This window comes from Pinus tabuliformis, chromosome 6 (assembly GCF_031772625.1).
Source record: "Pinus tabuliformis cultivar Carrire ecotype Pingquan chromosome 6, CPIR1, whole genome shotgun sequence".
In the NCBI taxonomy this organism is placed as follows: domain Eukaryota; kingdom Viridiplantae; phylum Streptophyta; class Pinopsida; order Pinales; family Pinaceae; genus Pinus; species Pinus tabuliformis.
The window spans coordinates 1,918,340,689-1,918,353,933 of NC_142292.1; positions in this window are offsets into that span (position 1 = coordinate 1,918,340,689).

Here is a 13,245-nt window from a genome sequence, read left to right on the forward strand (position 1 = left end):
CGATCGGAGGCCAATGATGAAAACCTCGCGTCGAACACGAAGAACCTGCCATTGAGGCATGCAGGCTCTAAGGCACCTGAAGGGAGTCTCTAAGTCACTTTCCTGGATAATGAGCTGAAGTCGACAGGAAGTAAACTTGATCGAAGGTGGGCCATAATGTTTCCCACATCATCGACATGAGACAGAGGAAAATATTTTGTGTGAGACATCAGAGGGAGGTTGTAAGTTTGCAGAGGTCAACTTCTCTTGAACATATCGGCGGCACGACAGCGGATTTGGCAGTATCTGACATCAAATGAGCAGAGGTCATGGCGACAAGGCAATGAGCAGATGAGAGGTCAAAATAGGATAACCCAAACCCACGGAGGCTAGTGTAAAACAAGATGAGAAAGTCCCCACCCAGACACGAAAGCAGACAAGTGCCATGTTCAAGAGCGGCATACTGCTGACATGACAATTATTACAGTTCCATTTTCCCCACCATTTCTGGCAGGTACCCCGATTATTTTTGGATGACAAGCTTGACGGGGATAACATATGCTTGGAAAGCGTCATTTCGACGGTGTCCAATGTCATTAAGTTTTAACGAGTCTGACAAAGGAAGAACTCAGCGTCTTTTCTTGTTTAGAGAGTCTGAAAAGACAGCAGAAAAGAAAACTCCAGGGGGGTCCTTTTTCGTAAAGTTGTGTCTCCCGAACCCGAAAAAGTATAAAACAATGCTCGAAAGAACCGCCCGACCAGTATGATCGAGGAGTACTTTTTGTAAGTAGTAACTTCGACCCGAAAAAGTAGAAAAGCGGTCAGAAGTACGTCGTTTTGGAGCCAATAACGAGTTCGAAATAGCAAACACCCGGCAATCTTTTTAGTTTAAACGGTCGAAAAAAGAGCTTTAAAGGCGACCGCCTCTCATTCCTTTTAACGAGCCGAGAGGGGGACTCGGCAATCTTTTCGTCTTTAAACGGTCGGAAAAGAGCTGAAAGCAGACCTCCATTTTTATTCTCTTTAACGAGTCAAAAAGGGAAAATACTCGGCAACCTTTTCATCTTTTACGAGTCAGAAAAGAGCTTAAAGGAGACTCGTCCTAGAGGAACGAGTGGTATAAAAGATAGCAACTGGTTCTAGCAATGGTGGAACTGCTCAAAACATGTAATGGTCAAGAGGTAGGCTAATAAAACCACTCATCGTTGCGGTTCCTCAGGAAAGGATAAACAACCAAGTGAGAGCATATGATCGGCCAAAGAGATGGTGGTGATGGAATGAAACAACCAAGGTTCATCTAGCAGCATTTAGCAGATAAAAATGGCAATCACGAGATGTAAATCGGGTATGGGTTCATTTTTACACAAGCTTGAACCATGGAGAACTTTGCTTGGATTCAGTTTCATGTTTACACAAGCTTGAAACGAAAAACTATGCTTGTTATAAGTTCGCATGCCCCCAGCATAATGACGCAAATCAAGGTACATGCCCCTAAAGCTTCATTGCATTCAACAAAGTGGATGGAATGAAGGTTCACTCTCGAGATTGATGAAAGACTCGACTTGTATTTTACGAGATCTTAAGCAACAGACTCGATTTGGAAAGGGAGTTGTTTCATTTTTTAATGAGGTTGACACAGTAAAACAACTATCCTCATGACACCTAGTTTCATTTTTTAAGGAGCTTGACACAGGATAAGAACTATGCTCCAACCAGACCCAATTTCATTTTTTAGGGAGCTTGACATAGGAAAGTGAACTATGCTCCGACGAGACCCAATTTCATTTTTTAGGGAGCTTGACATAGGAAAACGAACTATGCTCTGTCCGAACTGCATCATAATGAACAGGAAGTCGGTGCTTCCAAGAGTGTTACTCCCGGTGAAAGGACCACATCTTGGAAGTCAGGACCTAATGCCCCCAGGACACTATGCACGACGGTGTCATCACTAGATATAGGCACGGGGTAGGTGGCCACGTAGTTGATCCGTGGTGGGGCAGATACAACTGGTGGATAAAAACTAAGAGGGGATGACAACTGCGCAGGAGGCATTGGGGGACTAACGAACGACAATTGATCGATAGTCACAATTCTTCCATCGTGTGGAAAGCAAACCATACGGAAAGGTGAAGAAACGAGGGCCCCCATGGCATAAACATAGTCGCGACCAAGGAGAAGACTAAAGTCTAAAACACCTTGGGTAACCAAGACGTCTATATAGACGGTTTTGCCTCCCAAAGTAATAGGGAACTTCGGGAGAACTCCTAGAGATGGACAGGCTCCTCCGTCGAAGGCCAACAGATTCTGAGTGACTGGCCCAAGCTGCGGGGAACCTAAGGCTTGCCAAGTAGTGTACGACATAAGACTGACAGACGCCCCTTCATCCAAGACAGTGCCAGGTACTGCCTTAGCACAGGCATGTACAGTGATCTGGAAAGGCATATGGGATGGAAGGCGACCGACGATCAGGTGATTCCAATCAAAGGAAACGACCAGACTACTTGGTGGGGGAATCGTATGATTGCCCCCATGTGCTAAAGGGACCGAAGGAGAACCTTCGGGAGCAGCTGGGTTAGGAGAGTCATTACGGGACTCAGGAGAATCTGAAGAGACGAGAAGAACATGGGCGTGGTTCTCTTCCGAAACAGAGTGAGCGAGCGGCGGACTCGAGTCGACACTCTCTCCGACCAATGGTTGGTCTGGAACAGGCTGGGGATAGCCAGGTTCGGGAAGAGGGGCCTGGACAAGAGAATAATTTGAAGCAATCTCTTTGTCAGCAGGGGAATGATCTGTAGTTGCAAAAAGACGTTGATATCCAACGGGGAGTTGGGGTGAGGGAGCTGGGAGACTTTCCAAGACACTGGAGGCTTTATCCATGAGTGGACAAAGGTGAAGGGGATGATTGCCTTCACAAAGTCTACAGGGGATTCGAATCTTCCCTTTTCCCTTACCATTCCCACCTGATAAGGTAGCATCGCCGTGAGCTTCAGAGGATGATGAGGGGTGGGCCGGATCGCGAGACCATACTTCTAGTACCCTGGGAATGCCAGGACAATCGCGAAGAAGATGGTCCTCCTTGCATAATCGACAAGGAAACTTAACCTTCCGCGGAGGAGCGGAAGGGGGCCCGACTTCAGGTGTACTCGAGGGAGTAACAGTTATACTTGTAGCCTCTCCCTTAGGAGACTTCTTCTTCTTGGTCTTCTTCTTCTTCTTCTTAGCCACCTGGTTATTCAAATCGAGACTTTCACCAGGTGAAGTACAAGAGGAAGACGTAGAAGTAGGCGTCGAAGGGGAGAGATCCACCTTAGGATCAACATGATGTTGTGCAGGTGGAGGGACTGATGGACTAGCAGCCGATATGGCAGGGACCAAAGAGGTTGATAACAACCAAACAGGCAACCCGACAGTTAACCCCGGAAGGGATAACGTTGCCATATAAGGAGCACCAACATTCCCGAGAGGAGGGAAATGACCAGGATTCCCGTCAGGAGGGGAACTTGGGTTGGTGAACCCTGGAAAAGTTGCCATGGAAAACAAAAAGAAGCCTACTCAAGCTAACGCACACAAGATCTAACCAAGTGATGTTAACGTGGCCGAATAAATGTTTAAGACACAGGAACTAAACTTGACCTTCTCATGTTTTAAGAGTCGAGAAAAGGACAAAAAGATTACTCTAGTCTCCTTCGAATGTTTAATGAGCACGAAGTGACAAGACGCTCGTTGGCACCTTTTCTTTTAAGGAGTCCGAAAAGGATCAAAAGTGACTGCTCTGGAGACTCTAGGCAAAGGGTTTACCAAGCAATCCGTAAAACTGCTTATACACCTTGGCAATCGTATGAGAACCAAGGACTTTCCGTACTGCAGTCAATCTTCCTGAATGCTGTGTTCGGTGCGTTACGGTTCGCAGGGCGGCAGACTCGGCTTCCTATGGATCAATGATAAAAGCCTAGTGGGGTCTCCCTATATACGCGACGGTACATGGGAGCACAATCCGTGTTAGACCACTATCGAGTCACATAAGGAGGAATCACCCAACCGTAATGTGAAACAATAGTGACTATGTTTAAAGACGCCGGAACACGTCTCTAACCTAGACCTCTAGATGTTTGCGTTAAGTTCCAATGCGTTTTTAGGTTTATTCAGTTTATTTTATGGTTGATCTTGAATTAAGTTTCAGTTTCAGGTCCTACCGTATGAAAACTCTCAAAATGCCTAGATGCAAGCTATAATGAATGAAGTATCCTTTTCATTCGATGAAATCTAACTATGGGGGGGGCAGAAATATCATTCCCAAACCAAGACAAGCGAATGCAAACACTAAGAAACACAATGCATCAATGCACTAATCTCACGATGCATCGATACTACTAATGAAAGATTTAAATTTTGCTTTTCAATTTCTCAAACATGAAAATTCGTAATGCAAATGTACTTTCACTTTCGTATGCTAAATGAATGCACTTTTTTTTTGTGAATTTAAGAAGACAAACAAGAAAGTGTGAACTGATCGATCCAAAAAATTGTGATCTATGCTTGGTAGTGAAGAAATCGAATCAACATAAAAAAGTGGTTCAATAATCGACACTAAAAATCAACCAGCAACAAGCAGTGAAAGAGCCTCAAGCAAATCAATAAGAGGGTTGCGGATGAACCTTGAATAGACAAGTAACCCAAGCAAATGGTTTCTCGATGAAACTTCTAAAGGGCTAGGTCACATGGTCTAAAAAACACAAGACTCACTCGAATGAAATCAAAAAGAGAGTGCCCCTAACCAAAAGTAATCAAAACAAGCTAGTGGGAGACAAGAAACAATAGGGGATAAGAAAGATTGATGAATTCAGGAGATAAAGTTATAAAAACAACTTTTCAGGAATCAGCGCAAGTTACACACTCAGAACCCGCGATGATCACTATGTCAGCGCAATTTTTACACAGACAACCCGAGATGTCAGCGCAATTTTTACATAGACAACCCGCGCTGATCGCAGAAAAACACAGTCGTCGCGGGAATTAAGCTAGCAACAATAGTTTTAGCATTTCTTACATCCCTAGAATGAAGAACCAGCTCATTGACTCCCTTGCTGTGTCTGCTAGCACGATTATTCCTCTTTTGCCTCCTAAATTGACTTATGAAGTTCAGGTGAAATATAGACCATCTTTGCCTGAGAATGTCAAATACTGGAATTTTTTTTAAGATGATGATGGAATTAATAGGTTTTTGCAAGTCATTGATGAATTTTCTGAAATGCACATTGACCAAGAAAACAAAACCATTGAAGAATGCAACTATTCCAAGCTAAATGACGAGATTGGTCAGGATAGCATTGTCCATCTGCCTAGTAACCATATACCCAAAGGATTGGTGCCCCTGGAGAAGCTATCTAATCATAATGATGTACCTTATAAGCTTACCAAAAAAGAAAATGAATCTGCAGTTCATAGACATAATGTAGGGAGTCTAGCCCATCCAAAGTACATAAATCTATCCACTCACTTTTCCTCTGCCCAAAGTTCTGAGTATTGCACCCTCATGAAACAATTTGCTGATATTTTTGCTTGGGAGTACAGTGATCTTAAGACCTATGACACCAACATCATTCAGCATAAGATTCCACTGGAGAAGAACACCATCCCTTTTAAGCAGAAATTAAGACCTAAAAGCCCTCTCTTATTGCCTTTGATTGAAAAGGAAATCAAAAAGTTGTTGGATGCCAAGATCATAGTTCCCCTAAGTTATTCAAAGTGGATAGCTAACCTTGTGGTAGTAAGAAAGAAGAATGGAGAAATCAGGTTTTTCGTTGACTTCAGGAATATGAACAAATGCTCTAAAAAAGACAACTACCCCCTGCCTAAGATGGAACACTTGCTGCAAAAAGTTTCAGGGGCTAGAGTCATGTCTTTCTTAGATGGATTTTCAGGTTACAATCAGATTGTTGTACATCCAAAATATCAGGAAAAGACTGCCTTTACTACTCCTTGGGGCACTTTCATGTATTCCAAGTGTTGTTGGGAAAAGTATCCAATACGGAATGACCCTATCCCACTCTAAGGGTGATAGTACCTCAGCAACAATCAAAGCAAAGCTATTCGAGATTACTTCTTTATGAGATGTAAGAGAGAGGAGAAAGAGATCCACTAACCATTATCTTCCGCTAATGGTTGATCCAATCTTCTCTCTTTGCTGCTTGCTCCCCAGCTCCTTGCTCTTTCACTGGCCCAGCTACACAAAGATCCTGCAAAAGCACAAGAAAAGGAAACTACAAGAAGCATACATCCATAACTGATTCAAGGATTAGAATAAATCAAATATACAAGCATCAATACGCCACAGAGACACATGCATATAGAAGAACCTCAAATGCTTTATTAATGGAAGAAGTAAAGTTCTGAGAGTTACAACCATAAGAGGCCCAATCCAGCAACACCTCCCAGCAGAAAGAAATCTCCTCTTCACCTCCTTCAAAGCAATCACCCAATAGTTCTAATACACAAACCAACAGCACTTCCTTACATTCACAAAATTCCAGCCCCCCTAGACCTCATGAGAGAGCTCTATATATAGGAGTTTTGGAGAAAGGATGAGTCAGCTTGAGGCTGGCATGAAGCTGACTAGTGTCCTCTCCCACTTCAGTTATACTTCAGTTCTTGAGTCCACTTGGAGTTTCTTGCTTCCACTTGGAGATCTAGATCCTCTTACTCATCACAAGGTGAATTCCCTGATCCAAGTGTCATTTTGGAAGCTTCCTGGGCATTTGACACCTTGCAGAATGACTGTGCCACTTGGCCAATCTCGCCCAGCGCAGGTAGCCTTCATTGCTTTTGACATTCAGCGCAGATGCTCAGTGGAGCAGCTGACATGATCCAGAAATAGCTTGTTTTTGAGTGTTTTCAGGTGGAGAACTGATTTTCAGTGCTGTGGTTTGTTGACCTTGTTCCTCTAGGGGTAGGAACAACCTGTTTAGGGACTTTGGATCCCTCAGATTATTGACATTTCATGCTTCATGTTGTAAGGCACAAAAATGTCTATAACAGTTGCCCCCTAAAGTATGAGGTCGTTTATCGGGTGAAATGCTTTATCAGGAGGATCCGAAGTTCATTCAATCGCTGAGAGGTGCCCTGTAATAAAATACAATACAATACATTATTTTTCATTCTGCTTTCATGATCTAGCTAAGGCGGGAATTCCCATGCTCAGCTTTATAAATTCATTTTGGTACATAGAACAGACGATCGTCTGGTGGTAGACTGATAATTCTCTGCTGAAATTATCATCCTTTGAGTAGGATGATCATCTGCTGCAATGATGTACATAACAAATGTCTTTATATCCCGAATATATATCGCAGCCCAGATGGATGAAACTAGATCCGGGGTCTTCAAACTCGTTCGATCTTCACTCTAAGTACAAGTCGATCCATGTGAGAATTGCGCTGAAGTCAAACATGGAAAGACATCGCTTGATTACCGGTCAATAATGTAAACCGTTAACAAGCGCGAGAGGAATCACCAATAATGACAATGACCCTCAAGGTACTGCAGTAAAATTCACGTGGTGTGAATAAAGGACTTGGCGTCGAACACCACGCAAAATCTTCTGGTCGAAGGTCATTAATGTATACCTGTCGCCGGAAGTGAGAAACTTGCCATTGAGGCATGCAAGCTTCAAAGTATTGAGGAGGTTTGTCCCTAGATCAACTTCTTGGATAATGAGCTGAAGTCGACAAGAAGCGATCCGTCAAAGGAGGGCCTTAATGAATCCCACATCAGTGACACGGAACGGAGCTAATGATTTTAGTGGAGGTGAAAACAGTCTGTGAAATATGATTCAGGGTGGCGATCATGGGTGGATGAAGGATAATGTATGGCAGTGGATGGGACACGGTTGACTCTTTCTGAACAACATCTCTTGAACATATAACGACACTGATGTGATGGATCGGTAGCATTACCCCAAATGTGGATGGTTTGGCGAGGACCATGGTGATGAGACCGGTGAATGAAAACAACCCAACCCGATGTGATACGGAGGACAAAGTGTCATGTTCAAGAGCGACTTGCTACCATTAAAGCTTTGAGGTTCTCCCAATTTTTCCCCAGTCATTTCTGACCAGTACCTCTTTATTTTTGTCAAGCTTGAGGAGGATAACATATACTTGTTCTATAACCTGCCCTTCGGGCAAGCCCATCGCTATGTTTTAACGAGCTTAGCGATAGGGAAACTCGTTCTCGTCTAAAGACAAGTTTGTCGCTATTTAATCATTTTAACGAGTCTAACGACAAGGAAAACTCGGTCCTTTTCATTTTTAGAGAGTCTGAAAAGGTACAGAAAGTTAACTCCATAATTCCTTTTTCGTCATCTAATCCCTTAAGTCCGAAAAAGTATAAAACAATACAGAAGGGATGAATTTTCGATAATTTTAACGAGCCGAATAAAACAAGCGCTCGACCTTTTTGTGCAATAATCCCTCAGGTCCAAAAAGATTAAAATCTAGAGGAGGGATAGCTCTTCCGGTCACTTTAACGACCTGGAAGGCCAAAACTCGGCAAACTTTTCATATTTTACGAGTCAGATGAAAAGAGCTCAAAGAAGACTCGTCTTTTGAGGAACGAGTGATAAACAGGGATAGCAGCAGATTCCAGGTACAGGTTGGAATTTTCCAATCACGGCAGTGTCACAAGGATGGCTAGGTGAAATCACTCTTCGCAGCTGTTCCTCAAAATGGGTAAACAATCATATGGAGGTGAACGATTGGCCAAATGAAATGGAGGTGGCAGGTGCAAACACGACCAAGGCTTTTTATGGCTAATAAATTTACGATCACAATGGTTATTTACCGGGGTGTGTTTATTTTTTAACGAGCTTAATCTTGCTCAAAAGCTTATGTCTATTTTTTAACGAGCATGAACTATGACGCTAAAACTGCTCGGATCTCGCTTTTCTATTTTTTAATGAGCATAAATTCCGCGGTAAAACTGCTCGATTACCAGTCATAAGATAAGAATGTCTCCTGCAAGATTCCATTTTTTATAGAGCTCGCACCTCACATAAGCTATGCTCCCTCTCATCCTTTCTTTATGCAAGTTTGGAAACGGCTAATCCCAAAAACAGATAAATAACCGCTCCTAGCTTGCACTCCAAAAGGTTTGCATGCCCCCAGGTATAAAGTACAATTTCAAGGCTGCCCCTACTTATCCGATAAAACATTTGTTTTAAAGGGTGAGGCTTGCCTCTTCCTGGTTACCCAAAGATGGTTCTATTTGTTGCCACAAATCAATCTCTTTCTTCGGCACTGTCTACCAAAGTAGACAATGGTGAATGACCTTTGTCAGACAAGTAACCTTATCAAAAGAATTCTGTTCTAGAACAACCCCTCTTCCATCCACGGATGGGGTACGGACTAGTCACATTCTTTCGCGGAAATTCTACCTTATACCCAAGGTTTCCTCTGCCCAAAGCAGACCAGGATGCATGCCCCCTGGGTTCCAGTCCCATCTTTCCGAATCACTCGCATTCATCGGGAAGGAGGACTGGGGGTGGAGGCATTTCTTGGGTGAATAGACCATTCAGGGTTGGTATTTGACTATTTGCGATGCGTGATCCTGGAAATGAAAGTTGGTCTACGAGCTTGACCATTCTTCCTTCGTGTGGAAAACACATTACTCTAAAGAGTGAGGAGACTATAGCTCCCATGCAATATATATAGTCTCGTCCAAGGAGTAGGTTATAATCCAAGGGTCCTTGAATGACCATCACGTTCATTTGAACGGTCTTCCCTTTCAATGTAACATGCACATTGGGGAGGATCCCTAACGGTCGACTGGTTCCTTTATCAAAACCCAAGAGACTTCTTATCTCAGGCAAAAGCTCCGGGGAACCCAGTGCTTTCCAAGCAATAGAGGAAAGGATACTCACAGATGCCCCTTCATCAATGATAGTTCCAGCCATTACCATTCTATAGATTTGGACTATGATTCTGAATGGTATACTGGCTGGTAACCGGGGTCTGCCTAGTTGGTTCCAATCAAAGGACACAACCAGGTTGCTTGGTGGTGGGACCGAATATACGGCCGGATGTGACCCTGACGATGTTCCTTCCTGCGATAAAGGAATGAGCGCATTGCCCTGATGCTCATCAGAATCTGTGTTGATGAAAAGAATCTGGATGGTGTCATCCTTATTCTCTTCAGTGAGGGTGTCATTTGAAGATGAATCTTCATTGACGGTGTCATTTGAAGATGAAACCTCTGAAGGTGGAACTAGGTCAACTGCCGTATCGACCTTTAGACTTTCGTCTGGTCTGGATTCAGTAGGTTCATTTTCAATGACTGACGTTTCAGCCGACCACTTGAGCGGGCCAGCTGTATTTTCAACCAACGAAGGACTTGGCACGAGTTTTTTTCATCCAGGAGGAAGTCTCAACGGTGAAACCGGGCGATCTTCCAAAACTCTCTTCGCTTCGTCTAAGAAGGGACAACGGTGAATGGCGTGATCGCCTTTACACAGTTTGCAGGGGGATCTTGCTCCCCCTCTTTGTCTTGAACCTTCACTTTCGCTGGTTGACGGTAAGCATTCAACATGGCTATCAGAGGTTGATGCTCCCGAATTGTGCAAACGAGGTGACCAGTCCCTTAGTATCCGGGGAATACAGGGACAATCTCTATGGAAGTGGTCTCCTCTACATATGACACATGGCGATTTAGGCCCGGTCTGTGCTGTGTGTGGATTTTTGCTAGATGTCTTTTGCTTGCCCCCAGGCGCCTTAGGCTCCTTCTTCTTCTTCTCTTTCTTCTTCTTCTCCTTCTTCTCCATGGGAGCTTGGCTTTTTCCGGCTCTACCTTGCGAAGATGAAGGATTAGAGGAAGAGTTATAGGAAGTGGAAGGCTGGTGGGCAGCTCTAGACTCATCTAACTGTTGACTCGACTGTTCAGGAACCATGGTGGTCTGAACTACATTGGTTGAGAAAAGCCAAATAGGCAGGCCAATTGTCAGTCCTGGAAGCGACAATGTGGCCATGTGGGGCGCACCATCTTCTCCCCAAGAGGAGAAAGGACTAGGATTTCCATCATGTGGAATTCCTTGGTTGGGGCGTTCCATGTTCTCAACCTAAGATCAACGCGGGAATAGGAGGTGATTATGTTCCGTTTAAAATAAATTTTATAACAACGCTTTAGACACAACTTGCTTTTTCACTTTTTAAGAGTCGAGAAAAAGCTAAAGATGACTCTAGTCTCCTTCGATGTTTTAACGAGCCCGAAGTGACAAATTCTCGAATGGACTTTTTCAGTTATAGAGTTTGAAAAAGGCCAAAAGAAACTACTCTGGAGTTCTAGGCAGAGGGTGTGCCAAACTTTTCACAAAACCACAGAATACGTTTTACGGTACGAGTGGTCGATCTTCGTGAATGCTGTGTTCACTGCATTGCGATCAGTAGGGCGGCCGACACGGTTTCCTATGGATAAAGGCTTTATTCCTATAGGGGTCTCCCAATATATACGCGACGGTACGTGGGAGCACAAGTCCGTATTGATACTTATCGCTTCACCGTGGAGGAATCACCCAACCACTCAACGCCAAGATATCACGTTTAACGATGCCGGAACACGTCTCTAGCTTAGACCTCTATGTGTTTGCGTTATGTTTCAATGCGTTTTTATGTAAATTCAATTTATTTTAAGGTTGATCTTGTTTAGTAGTTTGCCTTTATGGATCACCACGAGATGTATAGTAACACTCCTGAATGCAGTCTAAGATGATAAGCAAGCTTTTCAATCTTTCAACTTTGAAAATCTTAACTACTGAGGGAAAACAAAGATAACATCTTTTCACACAGATCATAGAGCACACACTAATGCACTTTTTCCTAAATCAACATGCAAACTGTCATAATGCACATGCACAATGCAAGTATTTCTTTTCTCTTTCTTAATGTTTGTGCGACACAAAAAGAAAGTTGTTGTATAACTTTGAATTCAATTTCAAGTGAAAGCAAACAAGCTTGTCCAAAAATCAAAAGACACCTTAAGATTTACTTGTTTCGACACTAGAAATATATAAACTCAAACCATATGACGAAAGCAAAAGCCCAATCAGCTATGAACAGCAAACAAACTAACTCTTAAGATCAAAACGACACTTTATCACAGGTCTAGATCTAAGAGGTCACAGCAAGACTAGTTCACTTTCGTTATGGGAAACTGTAAATGATATAAGAAATACACAAAGAACAAACACAGTTTCTTTATACAACTGAGGCGGAATAGTGACAAGGAAAGTTGGTTTCAGATAGGCACATTGACTGGTAACAGGCAGCAAAAACAAGGGTGAAAACAGGGCAAGAAACAACAGGAAACCCCAGTGGCACAAGGCAAGACTGGTCCAGCGTAGGTGGGACACTGTCTGTTTGACCTTCAGCGCAGGTAGCCCCTTCGGGAACTGCGCTAAAATGCAGACAGCCTTTGTACAGCCTGCACTGAAGAACGAAACTTTCGTTTCTCTTGGTTTCCAGGTCACAGATTGCTCAAAAATTCACAGTTTTTGCTCAAATCAGAAGCTATCAGTCAAGGACACACTAAGGGATGATAAGGAGGGTGAAAATCTATCACTAAGAGCTTATTAGAGTCCTTGTGGATCAGCTCTTCAAATCATAAACTTGCCCAGAAACTGAGCTAGAGTAGCTGCCCTCTACTTTGCATTTGAAAGATTCAAATACAGTTCGATTCGGTACTCCCTTTGTTTATGAAATGAATAGCAAAAACACAAACAACCAACAAGATACGATCCCCAGCGGAGTCGCCAATTTGTTTTTGGGAAAAGTATCCAATACGGAATGACCCTATCCCACTCTAAGGGTGATAGTACCTCAGCAACAATCAAAGCAAAGCTATTCGAGATTACTTCTTTATGAGATGTAAGAGAGAGGAGAAAGAGATCCACTAACCGTTATCTTCCGCTAATGGTTGATCCAATCTTCTCTCTTTGCTGCTTGCTCCCCAGCTCCTTGCTCTTTCACTGGCCCAGCTACACAAAGATCCTGCAAAAGCACAAGAAAAGGAAACTACAAGAAGCATACATCCATAACTGATTCAAGGATTAGAATAAATCAAATATACAAGCATCAATACGCCACAGAGACACATGCATATAGAAGAACCTCAAATGCTTTATTAATGGAAGAATTAAAGTTCTGAGAGTGTTACAACCATAAGAGGCCCAATCCAGCAACACCTCCCAGCGGAAAGAAATCTCCTCTTCACCTCCTTCAA